This window comes from Amphibalanus amphitrite, unplaced genomic scaffold (assembly GCF_019059575.1).
Source record: "Amphibalanus amphitrite isolate SeventyFive unplaced genomic scaffold, NRLGWU_Aamphi_draft 000061F_arrow, whole genome shotgun sequence".
NCBI classification, from domain to species: Eukaryota; Metazoa; Arthropoda; class Thecostraca; order Balanomorpha; family Balanidae; genus Amphibalanus; species Amphibalanus amphitrite.
The window spans coordinates 1,196,412-1,210,581 of record NW_024881557.1 but is presented as its reverse complement, the minus strand read 5'-3'; the positions used below and the strand labels follow the sequence as shown (position 1 = coordinate 1,210,581).

Below are 14,170 nucleotides of genomic sequence, written 5' to 3'. Positions count from 1 at the left end.
TTTTACGAACGGTGATGTCACTGAGACGGTTTTTGCGTCATCTCACGGGAAGAACAATTCTCTCTCTGGGCCGCCACGCCCATTAAACCGGAAAAAGAAACTGCAGTGTTCGTTGTGATGAAGCCGAGCACTGGTGGTTGACTCTGCCAGACACAACTGAGTGATTGTTCAGCCACATAAATGTGTAAGGGTGTTGTCATCTTGCAACAGTCCTATGACGTCATCTCGTGTATTTCTGGTCAAGGAGATTCTCTGTTCGATCGACCACCCAATCTATGGAGAAGGCAATTGGCTGGGCTCGAGGCGTATATGTTCTTCCCACTCCAGTTTTGTATCGTTCATGCCTGCGATTGTCTGTCGACATTTCAAAATAAAAACGGCGAAGGATTAGATATCGTCATGAATCCTCAAATCGTTGACAAGATGATGGGTGAGAGCTGAGCGGTGGGCGCACCTGCTCCACATCACCAGCGGCCGCGTGCTCCGAGCCCGGTCCGTCGCGTGCGTCGGAGGGAGATCGGCGGACGGCGCCGTGTCTCTGCCGCGCGGCGGACGGGGCCGGCGGCGTTTCACCGTCCGGGCGGCGGCGGCCGCAGTCGGAGAACACAGCCGGGCCGGCCGCTGCGGCTGGTGGAAAGCGGAGACAGACCGCAGGCGGACCGGCAGCTGGGGTGGCGCCGTTTTTGCCCGGCCCACAGGGAGGCCACCGTCACGGGATACTGGACGAACGCCGGGATGACGCCGCTCGTGCGCCGACAGCCGAGCAGTGCCCCCACGGCGAACGATCCCCGCACACGCACTGAAAGTGATCCCCGCGCCGGCTGTACCTGTCGTGGCGGACACACCTACGATAGCCCCAGCTCAGAGGCTGCTGAGAAGGACCTTGAGGAAAGACAGTTCTCTTGCAAACCTTTTAGCTATAACAAACAAAACAGGCAAGTGCAGGGTGAGGCCGAGACACTTCACTAGCGTTTTACGAGAACTTAGAAGGCCACTTGGCCTGTGGGACTCGTGACGTTATCGATCTCGGTAGTTATTTGTGTCGCCATTTGCCGGGCGACTACTGTTCGCACGCCACAATCGTGATTCGTGATAATCATAAGGTATGTAAGGAGGACCCTATATGATCTGCTAGGTATTAAGTCGGCCCTAAGTATCTCCTTCACTGAGAAAAATAAAAACTCCCTATAAAAAATAAAGGGAGTTTTTAAGGGTGTATACACTCTCTAAAAGACCCTTTTACGGGTCACATGACTCTTGAAAGCGAGTTTTGTTCCAATGACGACTCTTTTCAAGGAGTATTTTCAGAGTGTCAAGGAGAAATAGGGGAGTCATGGAGGGTGTCAACACCTTATCCATTAAAGGGTGTATTTTTGACACTCTTTAAAAAACCCCTTCACAGAGTCCGTTATATTTTCTAGGAGTTTTTTATAGGGTGTCAAGCGGATGAGGGTGTTTTAAGGGGTGTATATATTAAACCTTTTAAAAGGGTGTATTTTTGATACCCTATAAAATTCTCTTTACAGAGTACAATATACTTTAAGGGCATTTTATAGCGTGTCAAGCGAAGACGATGGTGTTTTAAGGGGTGTATATTTTACCCCCGAAAAAGTGTATTTTTGAAACCATACAAAACTCCCTTTACAGAGTCCATTAACTTTCGCATCATGGGCGGGGCATTGCTCATAACACGGAGAGTTGGGTTGATACGACCCCCCATTACGTATACCTAGGATTCAGCTAAAGGGGGCAGAGGAATCGCGGGCCCCCTCCACAGAGGACCCCCTCCAAAGAGTCCCCTCCACAGAGAGTCCCACCCATGACAGAAGGCCCTCACCTATAATAGAGGGCCCCCTCCACTGAGGAGTCAGAGGGGCCGCGGTCAGACACAGACACCAGCGGCCATCCACAGGCGGCCCCAGGCAGCAAGAAGGACCCTGCAGCTGTCAGTCCGGTCAGAGGGCCCCGGGCAGGGGCGCGGGAACTACTTTCAGACTGGGGGGGGGGGCGCACCATAATAGAGATCAACCTGGGGTACCCCCAAATCTAGTTTTCTCACCGGTTTAAGGCCACTGATTTTTCGTCCCTTTGACTTTGTCAACAAAAAAGGAAACATTTGCAAAAAAGTGCAGTATTTCGTCTCAAAGTTGTGGGCGCACCGCCCCTGCACGGCCCCAGAGTTGGGGGGTTGGGGGGGGGGGGAAGCTGCCCCCACTGCCCCCCCCCCCCCCGGTTCCCGCGCCTATGGAGGACCCCGACCGTCCCAACGTGACCCCAGGGACTCCCGCGAATTTCCCTAGACTCTGACGCGACTCCGGCCAACGTGGGGCCCCCGGCCCGCGGGGCCCCGACTCCATCCCGGGCCCCGAAAACACTGTGGGGGCTCCGGTCCACCCCCCTTTAGTACGTCCGTGTTTTCGCTTGTTTTTTTTTTTTTACCAGCATCTGTCGTCTCAGTTGTATTGGCCACATGATGGTTGCATGTGACAAGCGCTGAACTATTTGCTGGCCAGTTCCCCCGATATTATTGGCTATTTTTTAGCTCTACCTATTTGAATTTACATTATAATTTTAAATGAACTTTTCATTTATATTTATTTCAAAAATATTTTATTTTTTAAAGTGAGATATATGGTAAAAGCGATAATTTATTTTAAAAACATTTGTTATATCAGGCATCGCTGCGTGACGCTAGTTTCCGATTTGTTGTGATGGATTGTGTGGAGGCACGTGTTAGTTGTGGCGGGTTGATCGAAGAATGGGATCTATAAGATTGAACCGCTGAAGAAAGGTACGTATTTCACTTGTCATGCTGTTTGTCCTGTTTTTTTTCGCATTAGATCAAGATCATTCAATTCGCCTTTCAAATGATTGTTAGGTACGCCGCCTCTCAGTGCTGGTGCCAGTGCCCAGACTGGAAAACATCCATACACCACGCCGGACGCCCGTGAGACCCTCATGTGCCGAAATTCGATACAAGCATTTTGCGGTGAAATTTCTGCATCATTTGCCCTGAAAGTTTGGTGCCTACTTGTGCCGAAGTTCAAGTAAGCCACTTTTACATAACAATAAAGCATGTGCACCTACCGACGAAGGCTATATCAACCAGGAATGTTCTGGGGCCTTGGACGCTCTCCCCTGTTTGAGAATCTGAATCAGTTGATGTTCCCATGAAGACCCAATCAATACCACAATATGCGTGTCACACTAGCGTCATGCTGTGGCAAGTTCAGACCCTCTTCAGACCAGCTCGCAGGGCGAGTCTGCTGCTAGGCTAGATTGACCAGCATGCTGAAATATTTGGTGACCACCATTCGCAGTAAAATTTGGTAAATGTCAAGATAAAGTCCTGAGTAGATTTCAAGGATATTTTTTTTCATATTCTTACATTATTTGATATCCTAAATCCAAAAATGATCTTATATGCCTAGCAAATAAAAGAAAAAATCAAACCGGACCTAACCTTACCTACTTACCTATAAACTACCTACCAACCCACACCCTACAAACCTACAACATAACAACCTACAACCTACCAACCTACATCCTTAAACCTACAAACCTACAACCTAACCTAACCTAAAACCTAAAATTTCTGTTGTTGCATGTTTGTATCAACAGTGTCACAATTGTAGTTAGGACCTCAGCTTGAAAAATACCTAAAATTCTGCTGCAGCCCTGCGCCAAAAAATTCAGCGGCCACCATGCACTGAATTTGGTGCATGTGAAATTATGCCAGACATGCGCTCAATTTTTCGGCGCAATCCCACCACTACGCCGGAGATATTTGGCATAATGTGTATTTTCCCAGTCTGGCTCAGTGCCAGAATGTGACAAGGTTCTTATTTAGTTTAGAGCCTAGGGTGCAAAATGGCTATTTGGTATTGTAGTTTTTTTTTTCTTCAAAGTTCGACCCTCATTGTAAGCGTCTTTTGAACACAGCATGAAAATTGCTGACTGATTTAACTGAGAAAACTGGCGAGTGCACTTTGTATCAGTATTGGAGCTATGAATAATAATTTCAAAATAAGATTTTAACAATGATAAAATGCTGTTATGTTAATCGAAGTGTGGCTTACCAATAAGTATCCCTGCAAGGTTGTAAATGTAAATACGAGATGTGATTCTGGGAAAATAGGAACCAAACTGTGACTCAAAATTACATTTTTACTTGGGTGTCAGAGGGGAAAATTATTCAGTGGACAGGGGGATGAGGGTGGAAAATTTTGGGTCCGGCAAACCTAAAAAAAAAAACAGATGGTGGTAAAAATGGAAGGAAAATGAATTGATAGCATGCATTTCCTCACAAATGCAGTAGGATGTACCTTCTAATGTGTGAATCAATATGTTGTTTAGACCATCTATGGAAATGCTCTTTTTTATTGAAGTTGAGTGTGGAAAATTGTCTTGTTTTGAATGTCATTTCCCACAGAAATCAACACTGGAGTCTGGAACCAGGTAGAAATAATTTTGATTAAAGTTGATCGTCTGTGAAATAAATGTGCGCCATCCAGTTTTCTCAGTAATTCAGCCAGCAATTCTCGTGCTGTGTTCAAAGAGACGATTACAGTGATGGTTGAACTTAGTACATATACAAAAGGTCTGCATAGGTTTAAGCATGGATGAAGTATCCATCCATGGCTTAAGGTTGTGAGGTTGTAGGTTGATGGGTTGTAGGTATGTAGGTTGGGTATTACTATAGCAGGCATCTTACATGCTGCCAACTGTTTGAAGAAAGTTGCTTGGCTTCAGTTCTTGAGATACTTATATGAAATTGATCATAAAAGTCTCCTAATTATATATTTTTTAGAATTAGGTAAACAATCAAACTTCACCTAAGCTTACCTTCTAACATACAACCCTAACAAACTACAAACTTAACATCTACAATGTGTAGGTAACTTAAAATGATATTCATGTAAATGTCTCAAGAACTGGATCATAGACTTTTCACAAAGTGTAGTTTGGTTTTCAAATGACCTTTTCCTCGATAATTAATTGAAAATGCAATAAAAAACAAATATTATATTGTTTGGCAAATTTTCGAACGCAGTTCATTCTCAAGCCACATGAAACAATTGACAATTGTTTCATGTGGCTTGATAATGAACTGTTGTTCGAAAATTTGCCAAACAATATAATATTTGCTTTTTATTGCATTTTCAATTAATTATCGAGGAAAAGGTCATTTGAAAACCAAACTACATATATCAAGATGTTCCTCGCTAGAGCACTGCATACTATTTCTTCATACTTTTCACAAAGCATTGACTACATGTGAGATGCCTGCTACACATGTACGTTAGTTTATGCTTGGGTAAATGTATGAGTCTGAGTCTGTGAGTCTGTGACTGACAAAATATGTAGACTATGATGATGTCACTGGACATATGCTCCTAGTCCTCCAGTTTCCTTTGACTAGACTCAGTTTTATGCTCATTTATGTCAGTCTAGTGTCTACACCTTTTTAGGCGCAAGTTCAAAAAGGTTAAGACCAAATTCAAAAAGTTTATGTTCGAAATGCACGTGAACGCTTTGAATTTGGTCTTTAACTTTTTGAAATTGTGCATAAAAAGGTGTAGATGTATTCTTTTCTTTTCTTTTTACTTATTCGTAGTTGTTTCAACATTCCCAGATCTGGAGTATGCTGTCAAGATTGGCAGGAAATCAGCGCAATGCGAGTGGGCACCTCCCCATTCTGAGTGTGCTGAGTGGCTGGAAATCCCAGCTGTGACTGCTGCGGGAGCATGACTGCTGTCGGCTTGAACTGCACACCGTGGATGCCTGGGGTAGGTATGTATACGTGTTGGTACAATTTCCCACTGCCTTATTCGGATTAATGTAATAGGGACAAACTGCTCTTCCCCCAGCATCGATTAGTTGCTTCAGAATAGGAAGTCAAATCGACAATTTTTATTTGAGAAAACTGCTTTTAAATTGAACTTTCAACCTTCAAAACTGTTAATGAGTTGGCACAAAAATGATGTCCCATCAGGGGGTGTGGAGCTGGAGCTGCCGGAGCGGGCACAATTTGTCCGGAGCCGGAGCCTTGAAACAATATAGTCCCAAGCCGGAGCCGTCAAAGAAGGGGCAACTCCGGCTCTTTTATTAAGAGGAAAAAATAATTGACCTAGTTCGGTTTGGCAGTACAAGGCAGTAAAACATGTGGTACGTCACGGGCCATCACGTGAAAAAAAAAACTGAATACGTATCCCCAGTGTTCCACAGTACGCAATCAACCTCCCAGTCCTGTCTGCCAGGGGCGCGGGAACTACTTTCCGACTGGGGGGGGGGGGGCACACCATAATAGAGATTAACCTAGGGTACCCCCAAATATAGTTTTCTCACCGGTTTTAGGCCACTTATTTTTCACCCCTCGGCTTTTTTTCAACAAAAAAGAAAACATTTGCAAAAAAAGTGTGGTATTCCGTCTCAAAGCTGTGGGGGCACCGCCCCCACGGCCCCAGAGTTGGGGGGGCAAGCTGCCCCCACTGCCCCCCCCGGCTCCCGCGCCTATGCTGTCTGCTCCTCCATCCCCACGTCTACTGCATGCCCAGAACCTGAGGACCGGTCATCAGGTGACGGCCATTGTTTCGCATAAGGGATGTACTAAGTCGGAGCGGCGGAGCCGGACCATTTTACTCTAAACCGGAGCCGCCATGACATTTCACCCGGAGCCGGAGCCGATTGTTTTCTCCGAAGCCGAAGCTGTCTCAAATTTCCACGGCTCCGCATCCCTATGTCCCATGGTTCAGAGTGAGCAAAATGAATATCTACCAAATTTAATTGAAAAATATTCACCGGGTTTTAAGATATTAGACAATTACTTTTCTTTGTTATTCGGAGCTACACTGTTCCTACGACGTCATTTGGAAGCAATAATTTGGTATCTTCGAAGTGCGGCAGTTGTTGCGCGCGCAGCAGCATATACCACCACTGCTTTACAAAGAAGTTTATATGATATTTTGAAATCACTAGATCTGCGCTGACGTCACACATTCAGAGGGGGTATTCAAATGCATTAGCTCCTCTTAATCCAAAGTACTGTAACTTTGAAATTAAATATTCTTGATTTAAGGCGTTTCTCGATGTTGCGAGCGCCGAAACCGGTGATTGTGAGCCAGGGATCATAATTTGGCCATCCCAAATTAAAAACTAATAAACTTCGCCGGTCGAGGGGAGGGGGGTGTTGCCCCCCTCCCCCATAGGGTTTTATTTTGCGATAGCTCCAAGCACGCTGGTGATAAGAGCTGAAACTTGGCATACCTGACCTTTGATTCAAGCCGAATCTTTTGACACCAACCGCATCTTTAGGTCAGGTCAGGTCACTGACCTATGACGTCATACGTGAACCTCTGCACGGTCTTCAGATGTCGCAACTTCGCAACGCCCTCAGTGCCAGAGGAGCTTTCACAGGGAGATGTAGCTTTTAAGACCTAATATCCATCAGAGGTCTCACAACTTGTATATCTCGGATTTTTCCTAAAGTTCACATGAGGTCAGGTCGGTCACGGACCTCACCATTACAAGTCAATGGGGAAAAATGAAAACTGCTATTTTGGCGCCGAGAACGATCTCGAACTAGCTCAACCACACAGAATCGTGGTTCCATGCACTCCTTGCAAGTTGCGATGCTTCACTTTTGCATTGTCGACCTTGCGTGACGTCATTTATGACGACACTAGGGTCATTTCATTATAGCTATTATTTAATAAATATTGGCGTGAAAATTCCTAGAGTTAATCGTCGGCATGTGTTCTCTGATATGTTTTCTAAAGCAGTTTGATAGCCACCTGTATTCCTTATCCTCTCATTCAAAGAAATCGGATCTACCTTAATTTTATCTTCAAGGTTAACCCTAACCAGAATTCCCATTTGACGTCGCGCTGGTTATCGGCGTTTACCATGTGAGTGTTCAGGACATTTTCTTGTCATTTCCCTTTGTTCGGTTATATCCTTGCCCCTTGTCACGTTCACTTCAGTGCTGAAGGCCTGGCTTTACTATGCGTTTTCTGCGTGCGTTTTTTTGCGGGTTTGCGTTTTTTTTGCGTAATATCGTTCTAAAAAAAGTTATAAATATTATAACTTTTACATTAGTTACATACAAAAGTTATTATAACTCTTATATTAACTAAAATTTAATATAAAAAACATCACAAAAACGTAATATCGTTGTTTTTCCAGAACGATATTACGTAAAACACGCAAACCCGCAAAAAACGCACGCAGAAAACGCATAGTGTAGCCAGGCCTTTACTTGATTATTTCTCCCGGGCGACACAGGATGCATGGTGTACTCTAAAACGACTGTGATATTCCCCTTCTTTCAGATTTGGAGCTATGCCAGTATTTGGCTGAGGCTTCGAAGTGTTGGGGCCTTGGAAGATGTGACGCAGTCGTGTGAGGGACGGCCGGCCATCCTTGAAATCGACGAGATCTTTCAGCTGGATATAGAAGACGCTAACATACATAGTAGGTGAAGGCACGAGAAATACGCTTCTCCTATGACAGAGGCGCCTTTTCCCTTTCTGTTTTTCATTAGCGCTTTCACACGAAAGTGAAATAGTTTTGTGCTATTTGTTAAAAATGGCCAAAAACTGAACGCAAAGGTCATGTAGGTCATAGTAGTCTTCTAGCCCAGTGAGAGTGCGTGCGAGACTGAGGGCTGTTGCCAAATCATAATCAAGACAGAGCGCGGAGCGACTGTCCGCGTCTATCGAGTGCGTCTCTTGCAAATGGGCTATAGGTCTGTGCATGTACATGTGAAGCTGCTCTGCGGTCGGTGCGATTGGTTATAAATAAATTGACTTGCATTCAATTGAACTCTTTACATTTTGAACTCAGCTGATGGACATATATTTTGGATGGGTGTAATGTATATATATATGGATGTATATATATATATATATATATATATATATATATGTTGCGGATTACAGACGTGCCGTTTGAATGACTGCGCGTGCGGTCAAACAACTGATGAATTTTGTGCAATGAATTGGGGAGAGTGATAAGAATTGAGGTCAGAAGAAATAGAAACCTTGGAATGGAACTTTGTTTACCTTATTAAAAATAGTGAAACGATTTAGAAAACACAAACACGGATCTCAGCAACCAAATAATGATTAACGTAAAGGACTTGTAACATAGTGGTGACCGTGACAGGACAAGATGGAAAAGTACCTCGAATTAGCGTCTAGATATGGGCTGCAGGGGGAAGAAGCTCTCCGATTTGCAGCTGATAGATTCGACAAGGACAGTGAAAGAGAAGACAGAAGGCTGGAACGGGAGAGGAAAGCCGAAAAAGAAAAAGAAGACCGTGAAAGGGAAATAAAAGAACACGAAAGAGAAATCCAAGAACGAGAAAAGGAAAGGAAACACGAACTAGAAAAACTAAAATACCAATCAGAAATGCAAGGCTCAACAACAGATGCTGTCAGTGCAGTGAAGACACCGAAGCTGCCCCCGTTTGTGGAGGGACGGGATGATATTGACAGCTATCTCTTGAGGTTCGAAAGATTTGCGAGAGCGGCCGGGTGGCCTGAGGAGCACTGGTCAGTGTCCTTGAGTGCACTGCTGACAGGCAAGGCCTTGGACATCTACTTCCGACTCGACGCTGATCAGTCTTCAGACTATCAACAGATTAAAGAAGCTTTACTGCGAGGCTACGGCCTGACCGCAGAAGGCTATAGGAAAAAGCTTCGAGAGTCACGACCGGAACCCGGTGAGACACCAGCTCAATTTGTGGCTAGACTCCAATCTTACTTGAACAGGTGGATAGAGCTCGGAGAGGTAGATGATACACGGAAAGGACTGAAGGATCTTATCATTCATGAACAATTCATGAATACCTGCGCTACAGAGCTTCGCCTGTTCCTGAAGGAGAGAGATCTGCAAAATTTGGAAGAAGTTTCTGAAACCGCCACACAATATTTGGAGGCAAGAAATCAAACATTACATGACATCTGCAGGAAGCTCCAGACTAACGACGCGAAAATGCGTCTGACACGGGACACTGGACGGTCCAGTGTTATCAGGTCCGCCTCAGCGTTGCACGTTCGTTCTAACAACCGACAACAAAGGTGCGCATTTTGCGATGAGCAACATGAGAGCAGTGCGTGCCATGAAGCGGTCAAGCTGTCTACCGAAGAGCGACGTAGGCGTCTATTGGCTTCGGGTAGCTGTTTCCTATGCTTAGGACCGCAGCACATCGCAAGTACCTGTGAGAGCCAGAAGTGCTGTGCCATTTGTAAGCGCAAACACCACCTGCTGTTGTGTCTTGAAAACAGATCAAATGGATCAGAGAAAACCACTCCAATCCTGGCAGCACGATCTCAGGTACAAAATGGCTCCGCCGTGGTGTTACAAACAGCGCGTGCTGTAGCCATGGGCCCAAAGGGTGAGGAGCGTGTCAAAATGCTAATTGACACCGGCTCGAACCAGTCTTTCGTCACCAAGCGACTGGCCGCCCGGCTTGGATGTGAGGAGACGGGTGAACAGGACACCAACATCATGACTTTTGGTGGTGATGAAAAACGTCACAAGGCTCTGAAGAGAGTCTCAATCACGCTGAAGCGCGTCGGAGACGAAATATCAAGCGGACTGAGAATGGACATGGCGGAGATCGACACAATTTGTGGCGCTGTGAACACAGGCCTGACCGTGTCCGAGGAAGATCTGGATCAGTTGAAAGATCTGGTCTTGGCAGATCCGCCGGCAATGTGGAAGGACAACGAATCAATTGACATTTTACTCGGAATGGACTTGTACCAGGATGTGATGACAGGGCGCAGTCGATTCAGTCATTCCGGTCCAATCGCTATGGAATCAGTGTTTGGCTGGATTTTAGGTGGACGTCTCCACACGGCTGGAGAAACCGAGAAACACGCACTACTCATTCGGACAAGGGAAACGAAAGACGACTTGCGGCAACTGTGGGACCTGGAGAGTATCGGCATAGAAGATCCCACGTATGCAAGTGACCGTGAAGAAAAACAGACAATGGAGGACGCTGCGATGATGCATTTCGAAGAGACATGCAAGAGGCTCCCAGATGGCAGGTACGAAGTGCGATGGCCCAAGAAGGAAAACTTTAATTCCTTACCTGAAAACGAGCAGATCGCCAGGCTCCGTCTGGAACGTTGTGAAAAGGGCCTGAAGCGAGAGCATCAGAAAGCGGAGTATGAGAGGGCTCTGCTTCAGTACTTAGAAGATGGCTATGCGGAGCGGGCTCCAGTGATCCCAGATGGACCAATCCATGTTCTTTCTCACCATGCAGTGCATAAGAGCGATAAGATGCGTGTAGTGTTCGACGCTTCTGCTGGACATCCAAAGTCGCTGAATGACTTTGTGCTACCCGGACCAAACCTCATCGCCGACCTTGCGGGAATTCTGATCAGATTCCGCTTGAATCGTGTTGCCGTCACAGCAGACATCGAAAAGGCTTTTCTACAACTAAGCCTCCATCCAGAAGATCGTGACGTCACAAGATTCCTTTGGCGAGAAAGCCCAGAAGTGGAGCCAACCGTGTTCAGGATGAAGAGGGTTGCCTTTGGGGTCAGCGCCTCGCCGTTCCTTCTACAGGCCACGATCCGAAGGCACCTCAAGCAATACACGGACAGCCACGCTCTGTCAGTTCGAAGACTCACTACTGACCTGTACTGTGATGATCTTCTGACGAGTCTCAAGACAGAAGAAGAAGCAAACACCTTCATTCAAGAAACGAAACAGATCTTCGCAGAAGCAAGGATGAATATGAGAAAGTGGGCGAGCAACCAGCGACTAACAGCAGTTGAGGAAAACACCTCCAGCGCGGTTCGGATCAATGATAGCGAGAGATCAGAAAAGAAGGTGCTCGGGGTTTTGTGGTCTCCAGCAGAAGACAGCTTCAAATTTGACCCCTCGACTGTACTGGCCCTCGCAACCGATCTCCCAGCCACGAAACGGAACGTTCTGCGTGTTTCAGCTCGCATCTTTGATCCCCTGGGTCTAATAGCCCCATTCACTGTCAGGGCTAAGATGCTCCTAAAACGACTCTGGACGGAGGGGAGCGACTGGGACGACCTGATGAGTGAAGAATCCCGTCACCTTTGGCTGGCATGGATCCAAGATCTAAGTGATCTCGGAACGATCGGTATTCCGAGACCATATGCAGATGACAGCGTGGAGTCTTTCGAAATTCACACATTTTGTGATGCAAGTCAGGAAGCTTACGCAGCCGCCGTCTACATACGGCCAAACAGCGCGGCATCCCGCCAGAATCGACTGGTGATGGCGAAGACGAGACTGGCGCCAACAAAACGCATGTGTCTGGCGCGACTGGAACTGATGGCTGCCGTCATCGGCGCGAGACTCACCGAGTATGTGCTAACATCTCTCATCGTCCAACCGACATCCGTGTACATATGGACAGACTCAGCGGTGGCGCTCGCCTGGATTCGAAGCGACCCAGGACGGTGGGGAGCGTTTGTATCCAACCGTGTCACCGAAATCCAGCAGAGATTCGCTCCGGAACACTGGCGACACTGTCCTGGATGCAGCAATCCCGCCGACCTGCCGTCAAGAGGGGCCTCTGCTAGGAAGATGCAGGGAGATCTGTGGCAACAGGGCCCGGCATGGCTGCGGTTGCCCCCGCCTGAGTGGCCGGCACAACAGTCCACTGGTGAACCAGCAGCGTGCAGAGAAGAAGAAAAGAAGACAATGAACACGCCAGTTTTGATCTCAAACACAAGCAACACTGCAGACAGAATCGCGGCTACAAACGCTATTGACATCAGCCGCTACAGCTCCTTGAAAAAACTGCTCCGAGTCACTGCCTGGGTGTTGAGATGGATCGCTGTGACCAGAGGAAGAGTCACGGGAGCGGAACATCTAGTGGCTGAGGAGATTCACGAAGCCGAAAGAATTTGGCTTAGAGAACTACAACAGGACGCCTACCCGGATGAGCTCCAGCAACTGCGTTCAGGAAGCGAGATCATGAAACAGTCGCCGATACACGGCTTAAACCCTTTTGAGGAGGATGGTCTCCTAAAGGTCAGGGGCAGGCTGCAGGAATCGGAACTCAGCTGTGACGAAAAGCATCCGATAATTCTTCCTGGTGGACACGCATACGTACGGCTACTTATTCTCGACCATCACCAACAAACCAGTCATGGAGGAGTGCAGCAAACGCTGCACCAGCTAAGAAAGCGCTTCTGGATCCCTCGCGGACGACAAGTAGTTGGAAGAACAATTCGAGACTGCCCAAACTGCAAGCTGTTCAATACAGAACCCTTCACTCAAGAAATAGCTCCACTGCCAAAGGAAAGAGTGCGCCAAAGACCTCCGTTCTCCGCTGTGGGCGTTGACATGGCTGGGCCCGTCTACAGAAAGGCTGCAAGAGGATCAGAGGCCCGAAAAATGTGGATTGTGCTATTCACATGTGCAGTGATTCGAGCCATCCATCTGGAGCTCGTAGAGACGCTCTCAGCTGAAGATTTCATGGGAGCATTCGAGAGATTCTGCTCACGCCGTGGGACGCCTCAAATCATCTTCAGTGACAACGGCCTGAACTTCCGGAGCGCAGCAAACATACTGGCACCGAGAGGTGTAGTATGGAGGTTCAGCGTGCCAAGGGCGCCATGGTGGGGCGGCTTCTGGGAGAGACTCATACGCCTGACAAAGGAAGCCTTGCGTAGAACCCTGAGAAGAAGCCTCCTCACATGGCAGGAGCTAAATACAGTGTTGTGTAAGATCGAGGGCGCCATCAACGCCAGGCCGCTGTCAGCGCTCACTGATGATCCAGATGATGTACAGCCTCTCTCACCAAACGATTTTCTCCACGCGAGATCGTGCCACACTGTTGATGAGGTCTCTATCCCGCAGAACAGTGGTCAGAACCTGAGATCCTTGCGAGAACATCACCTTCGAGTTCTCCAGCATCTCTGGGCCCGCTGGAAGCGAGAGTACCTCCGCGAGCTGCGAACGCCCACGAGAACCGCCTCAGCTGTCAGAGAACCCAACGTGAGAGATCTCGTCCTCATTGAAGACAACCCACGCGTGTCACGTGCACTTTGGACAACCGGGATAATCGAAAGGCTGTATCCAGGCCGAGATGGAAGAGCACGAGCTGCAACTGTACGAACCACGAAAGGGACGGTCGTGCGACCCATTCAGCGCCTGCACCGTCTGG

General features: G+C 47.3%; 1 protein-coding gene across 2 annotated transcripts in view; it reads left to right on the top strand.

Annotated features, from left to right (window-relative positions):
• The first annotated feature begins 2,693 nt into the window (after positions 1-2,693).
• Positions 2,694-14,170, top strand: part of LOC122378548 (tetraspanin-9-like) — a 34,648-nt gene continuing 23,171 nt past the window's right edge. Inside the window, exons 1-3 of one of the 2 annotated variants that reach the window (XR_006256037.1) lie at positions 2,694-2,791; positions 5,636-5,793; positions 8,331-8,812. The gene's annotated coding sequence lies outside the window, so the exon portion shown is untranslated. Of the gene's footprint in view, positions 2,792-5,635; positions 5,794-8,330 lie in introns of those variants that run through there. The other variant, XR_006256036.1, reaches the window with a different exon arrangement.